This window comes from Benincasa hispida, chromosome 2, assembly GCF_009727055.1.
Source record: "Benincasa hispida cultivar B227 chromosome 2, ASM972705v1, whole genome shotgun sequence".
In the NCBI taxonomy this organism is placed as follows: domain Eukaryota; kingdom Viridiplantae; phylum Streptophyta; class Magnoliopsida; order Cucurbitales; family Cucurbitaceae; genus Benincasa; species Benincasa hispida.
In genome coordinates, this window is record NC_052350.1 from 17,043,131 (window position 1) to 17,049,390 (window position 6,260).

Consider the following 6,260-nt stretch of genomic DNA (forward strand, 5'->3'; position numbering starts at 1 on the left):
TAATTCTTTTTCTTTAATAACCAAGTGAGTTGGTGGTTATTGAATTCATGGTAACCGTGAGTTTAAAAGGAAAGTGGTTTTTCTATTTTATTAAAAAAAAAAAAAGGGATTTAAAAACTGGCAAAAAGTTTTGAGTTTTCTCTCTCGTGCAAAAGAAACTCATGGAGTCGTCAAGTAAATACGAATTTACTAAACGATGTCCGAGCGAGCTAAACAATCGTGTAGTGGCGAGCTAAACGATCGTGCAGTATTTACTAAACGATCGCATAGTTTTGCTAGACAATCGCTTGCCTAAAGTAATCTATCGTGTGGAGCCTATAGGTGACAGACCGAGCTAAACGATGAGCTAAACGATCGCATAGCTTTATCTAAATGATTGGACATCGACCTATATGATAGGTCTCTGCCATCTCCCACTTGCCCAGTCGTGTATATGATCGGTGTTTCCTCTTTTGTCTGCCTCATTTCAAGTTCGAACCGAGCCCACCCTCTAGATTCTCACACCAAGAATACCAAGATCGCCTTGTTAGTGGTGTCAGACTCAACTTAACACCGTCGAGGTTTTCTGGAGGCCATTCGTGGTGTTGTGGAGGCCATTCGTGTCGTTGAGGTGTTTGTGGCCGAGGCAATCGTTAAGGACGAGCGCGAAGTGTTCGTGCTATGTTCATTGCGGTGTTGCGGTCGTGTAGATCGAGCATTTGAAGTTGCTGTTGTTCGAGCGGTGTATGCAAAGGAGTGTGGAGACGCATCTTCCATTGTTCGTACAGTTTTTCCCTTTGTGCATTTAAGTTTTTTCATGCTGTAATTTCTGTATGAATTGTATAACCATTTTTTTGAAGTCGGCTGCAAATTTTCTATTAATTTATGATTGTGATTTGGAATAGTCTTGTTCTGCTCCTCATGGAAATCGCGAATCCGATTTCCTTCAATAATCTGTTCATGACAGAGATTTCCCTTCACTAGGATGACCATAGGTAACATGACCTCAATCCTGAGTGAGTTGGGAACTCCTGCCATTGAGGGTGCTTTGATTTACTTGGGTGCGAGTGGCCAGAGTGCCGACTCAAACCTACCACTTTGGAGATTTGTCTGATTTGGGAGTTGGGAACTCAGCTACACAAGTTGAAGCTCACTCCTTCCCCAAAGCATGGGTAAGTAGATAGATTACTCCCTTAACGGTTGATCCCGGGGCTTGAACAATGTGGCGCTACACACCTTCTCATGGCCCGAGAGGTGTTCACACATATTAGGACTATGTTATATTGTTCATTATAAGGATCAGTGGTACTTACAGTAAATTGGCCAAGCTATACTTATGAGCATCTGTGAAGGGTCATCATACTGATGATTGGTTATATCCGATGGACATAGAAATATATATATGGTAAGAAGAGTTCAGCTGTCGATCTTTAGTGGAATGCCTGTCAGTTAACGGATGGTGGATATCGTGGCTAAAGAATTTAGTCAGTTATTCACGTAATGTTGGAGCTTCGAGCCATAGGTTCATAAGGTCCCCTTGGTAGCTTAGAGAGAGTTCAATTATATATAATTGAACTAGTTAATTATATATGATATAATTGACTTTATGTACGAGATACATTAATTTGGAGGAAATTGGATATAAATATGATTTATATCTAGTGGAGGAAAAATACTATGATTAATATATGATATTAATCCATAGGTTATGAATATAATGTGATTATATTTATTATTTATTAATTGGACAGTTATGGGATGACCGTTGCCTCTTCTGTTTTTATAACTGATAAGTAAGATGAAGAATCATTTTGAGACGCTTAAATAGCTCACGGTGTGTTAAGCATTTGATCGCATAATATTTGAGAGAGTTATCGCTTAATAAATCAGAGCCTATACGATGGTGCTGTTTACTGAACGATCGTTTACACCCACGTGCGCTACTTACTAAACGATCACTTATCTTTTACTAAATGATCGTTTAGCACTCGAGCTTTACTAAATGATCGTATAGATGATCGCTTAGCCTTTCCTACACAATCGTATAGATGATCACTTAGCTTTTCCTACATGATTGTATACTTCACCTAAACGATCAAGCATTTTGTCTATACGATAAACGAGTGTTTCTCCCACTTGCTTGATTGTTGTATACGATCTCCTTTCCTCCTCCCCTCTACCAATTTTGAATAGAGCTCAAACTTTGGATTCTCACTTCGAGAATACTAAGGGTTCCAAGTGGTGGTGTTATCTCTTTTCTTCATCTGTTCGTGTGGAAACTGTTTGTGGTAGACGATTGGGTGTTGTTGAACGATAGCTTGTCGTTCCAGCAAAAGTGAGATTTGCTGTGAAGAAATTTTTCAATTGGTATGTTCTCTCGTTCTCTTGTTTATTGGAAAGATCTGTATGTGTGAATGTATGTGTGGAAATTCTGTCACAATGAATTGGAAAGATCCGCTCCCGCTTATAGGTACTCTTGTATAAGAGTTCCTTCATGATCTACTTCCTCAATTTTGGAATATTGGGCACCTCCACAAGGATAATCCCAGATAATTTCACGACACAAGTCTATCTTCTACCAGATTAGCGACAGTTTATTAAAGTACGAAGTGACATCCATCACCCCTTGTTTGTACAAGTGAACTTGTTTATGCAGAGTGCAAACATGAGGCACATTTTGCTTCTTAGAATATAATTTCTGGATTGCATCCCAAATATCTCGCTTATAATTGTAGCATACAACAATGGTTTCCATATCTAAGGCTTTATACTATTAGTTAGCAGTGCTTGTAGCAAGAAGTCATCTCCTTTATAAATGCGTTCTTGAGGGTCCCTTGGTCTAGGTCTCGGTATTTTACCAGTTAGATACCCAAACCTATAACGCCCTTCAAGAGCCATTTTAATAGACTGAGACCAGGAGAAACAATTTTGGCCATTTAACTTTTCTTATACAATCAAACCTGTGGAACTTCCCATAGATCCAGACATATAGTTTGCAGTAGTTAAAGCAGGGAAAGAAGTTACCAGATTCTCTGGATACATCGGTAGACTAGAAGGAATGTTTAATTTCAATACACTTGAATTTAAGTTTGTGGAAGTGCTTAAGGTTTCCCCAAGAGCAGTGATTTGTTGTCGAAAACTCGCCTGAAGATTAGCCAACTGTTATTAAACCATTGTTGGAGATAGACCCATCGATCCTTGGTGTTCATTGCTCGACAATGCAGAAGAAAGAAATGATGATGACGACAGGTATGTGGTTGGCAGCTATTTAGGAGTTGGACCGTAGCTCATAGTCGAACATGATACGTGTCTAGTGACTTGCCTTTGTGGTGGGTGAAGACTCAATAACACCAGCTTCAAATTACGGCGGCTAGATGAACTAGCTACCAGCGGCAAGGCTATAATCAACGATGGTGGAATTGGGGAAGAAAACGGCTGCACTAGGGTTTCTAATCGAATGTTGCGACAGACGTATGGGCAGGGAATGAAGATACCAGGCAACGACGATTTGGACAATAATGGCGGTAGCAGCAATGGTGGCAGCTACGATTGGAGGTTCCATGAGCAGCGGTGGTGAAAGTAGGGATAGTGAAGACCTAATATTATCTTACATTGGTTGGTTTTTGTCGACGACGGCTAGGGTTTCGTCACCATGCTCTGATATCATATAAAAAGTTAGAAATATAAAACACAAGGTTTATGTGAAAAACCCTAAAACAGGGAGAAAAAATCACGATAGAGAGTCTCATTTTTATTATTTTTAACATAATATGAAAGATACACGAGAGTTCTTATTTATAGGCTCCAATAAGCCTTAATACAAAAAAAAAAAAAAAGAATATTAGGGTAAGATAAATTACTATCATACCCTCAAGACTATAAACAATCACCTAAATCTCTTAGTTTCAACAGTTTTATCTAAAAGAACTAATGTGAAAGTTTTAAAAATTTAAGAACTAAACTGAACAAAGACTCAAATAAATTGTACTAAAAAAAGACTCGGTATATGAAAATATATATTTGGCCTATAAAATAATTAAAAGTTGAAAATTTTAAGCAATTCCATTTCTTAGAACAATAATTTCATATTTTAATCAATAACAAAATATTAAAATTCTCTCAAATTTTGATATATATATATATATATATATATAATTGAAGCAATATTTTCTATATCATTATAATTGGAGAACAACATAAATATACATAAGGTGAATAATAAACAAGGTAAATCTCCAGCTAAACTTTCTAATATTTGGCCTAAATTGTAGCTCATAATACATATATGGTAACCTCCTCCCGCAAACTCAAGGTGATAGAGTAGAAATCTAAAGGGTTTGGACTCAACCTTCTCAATGTTCGGAACTCGGCACCAAAACCTTGAACACAGCAGCAAGGTGACACCACCGTAAGGAGTCCTTGTTATTCTCAAGGATGAGGATCAATAGAGAGGTGTAAACTTCTACTGATTAATTTTGGTGTGGAATGGAGAGTTTTTCTTTGAGAAAAAATACACAGAGGGTTCTTGAGAGAATGTAGGAGGAAAATGAAAAACTGTGAAAAACTCTTTTTTCACATAATTAAAAATCAAACTCTTTCTCCATGAAGCACGTTAAATGAGATGGTGGTTAATGGGGGCTTGAGGGAATTATCAAAATATCTCCCTCCCCTTTTAATTTTTCAAAATTCAAAATTTTCAATTCTAATTTAATAATATATATATATATATTAACTAACTTAACATATATATAAGTATAAACTATATGATATATCATATATAACATATAACATATAGTTTATATTATATCACATATAATATAATTTATAGTTTGTTACTCTCCCATATAGCCTATAGTATTAATACGAGTCATTTTCATATTAATTTTAATCTATAGTTTTAATATGAATTATACTCATATAATTAATATTTGAATCATATTCAAATATTTATTTCACTTATTAAAACTTTATATTATAATGTATCATATACATTATATTAATTATATATTATATAATTAATTTGCATAATTTAAATTATTCCAAAATTATTTTGATTCTCATTAATTCTTATTGAGCTAACAAGGGTACCTTATGGACCTATAGGTTGAAGCTCCAATGATACTTGATTAATTAATTAAACTCTTTAATTAAATTAATCAACCTTCATTAACTGTTCGTCACTCCACTAAAGACCGACAGCTGCACTCTTCGTACTATAGATATATTTGTGTCCATTGGATATAACCAATCAATAGGGCATTGACTGTTCAAAAATTGCTCATAAGTACAACTAAGTCAAGATTACCGTTTTACCCATGTAACTACATCTAGCTCCTTAAGTACCATCGATCCTCTAATGAACAATTAGTTAAGTCCAACTATAGCTGAAACCCTCTAGGGCTAAGAGAGGGTATGATGCTACATTGTTCAAGCCTTGGAATTAGCCCTTAAGGGAGCAATTTATCTACTTACCCTAACAATAGGGAATGAGTGAATTCCTACTTGTGTAGTTATGTTCCCAACTCCCCAATCAGAAAAATCCCCAAAATGGTAGGCTTATTGAGTCGACGAATTTGACCACTCTCACCCATATAAATCAAAGGACCACCCTTATAGGTAGAAGTTCACAACTCACTCAGGATTCAGATCAAGTCACCTATGGTCATTCTAGTGAAATGTAAGGCTCTTCTAGCAATAGGGTTATAAAGAACTATTCATTTCGTGGTCTAGTCTTATATAAACTCTTTATATAGGATACCCTCGCTCACATGTCTCCACATGAATGATCGGTATCAGATCATTTGTAGCACTTTACAATAATTGTAACAACTACCAAGCGGGTCGTATCCATAGTGTCACCAAGATAAGGTACCCAACCTTATCCATCCACTACAGACTGTTACTTAAACATGTTTAAGCTTCATCAGATAACATTGGATTTTAGTTTATTAGTTTTTGGGTTAATGCAATTAAATATCAAATAAGATACAATTTATTTTATTAGATAAATAATAAGTTTGTGCAAATAGAATTACAAACTACAAGACCATGAATTTAGGGCATCAACCTCCATAAGACCAACTTTAGTTTTTGAAGAAATTGAGTAAAGCGATGATTTTGTAAAAATATCAGTTGGTTGCTTTATGGTGAAGACAAATCATAAAAGGAGAGTTGCTCAGAAGATGATGATGAACAAAATGGCAGTCCTTTTCAACGTGTTTGGTACGTACATGAAAAACATCATTGCGAGCAACTTGGATAGTACTTCAATTGTCACAGTG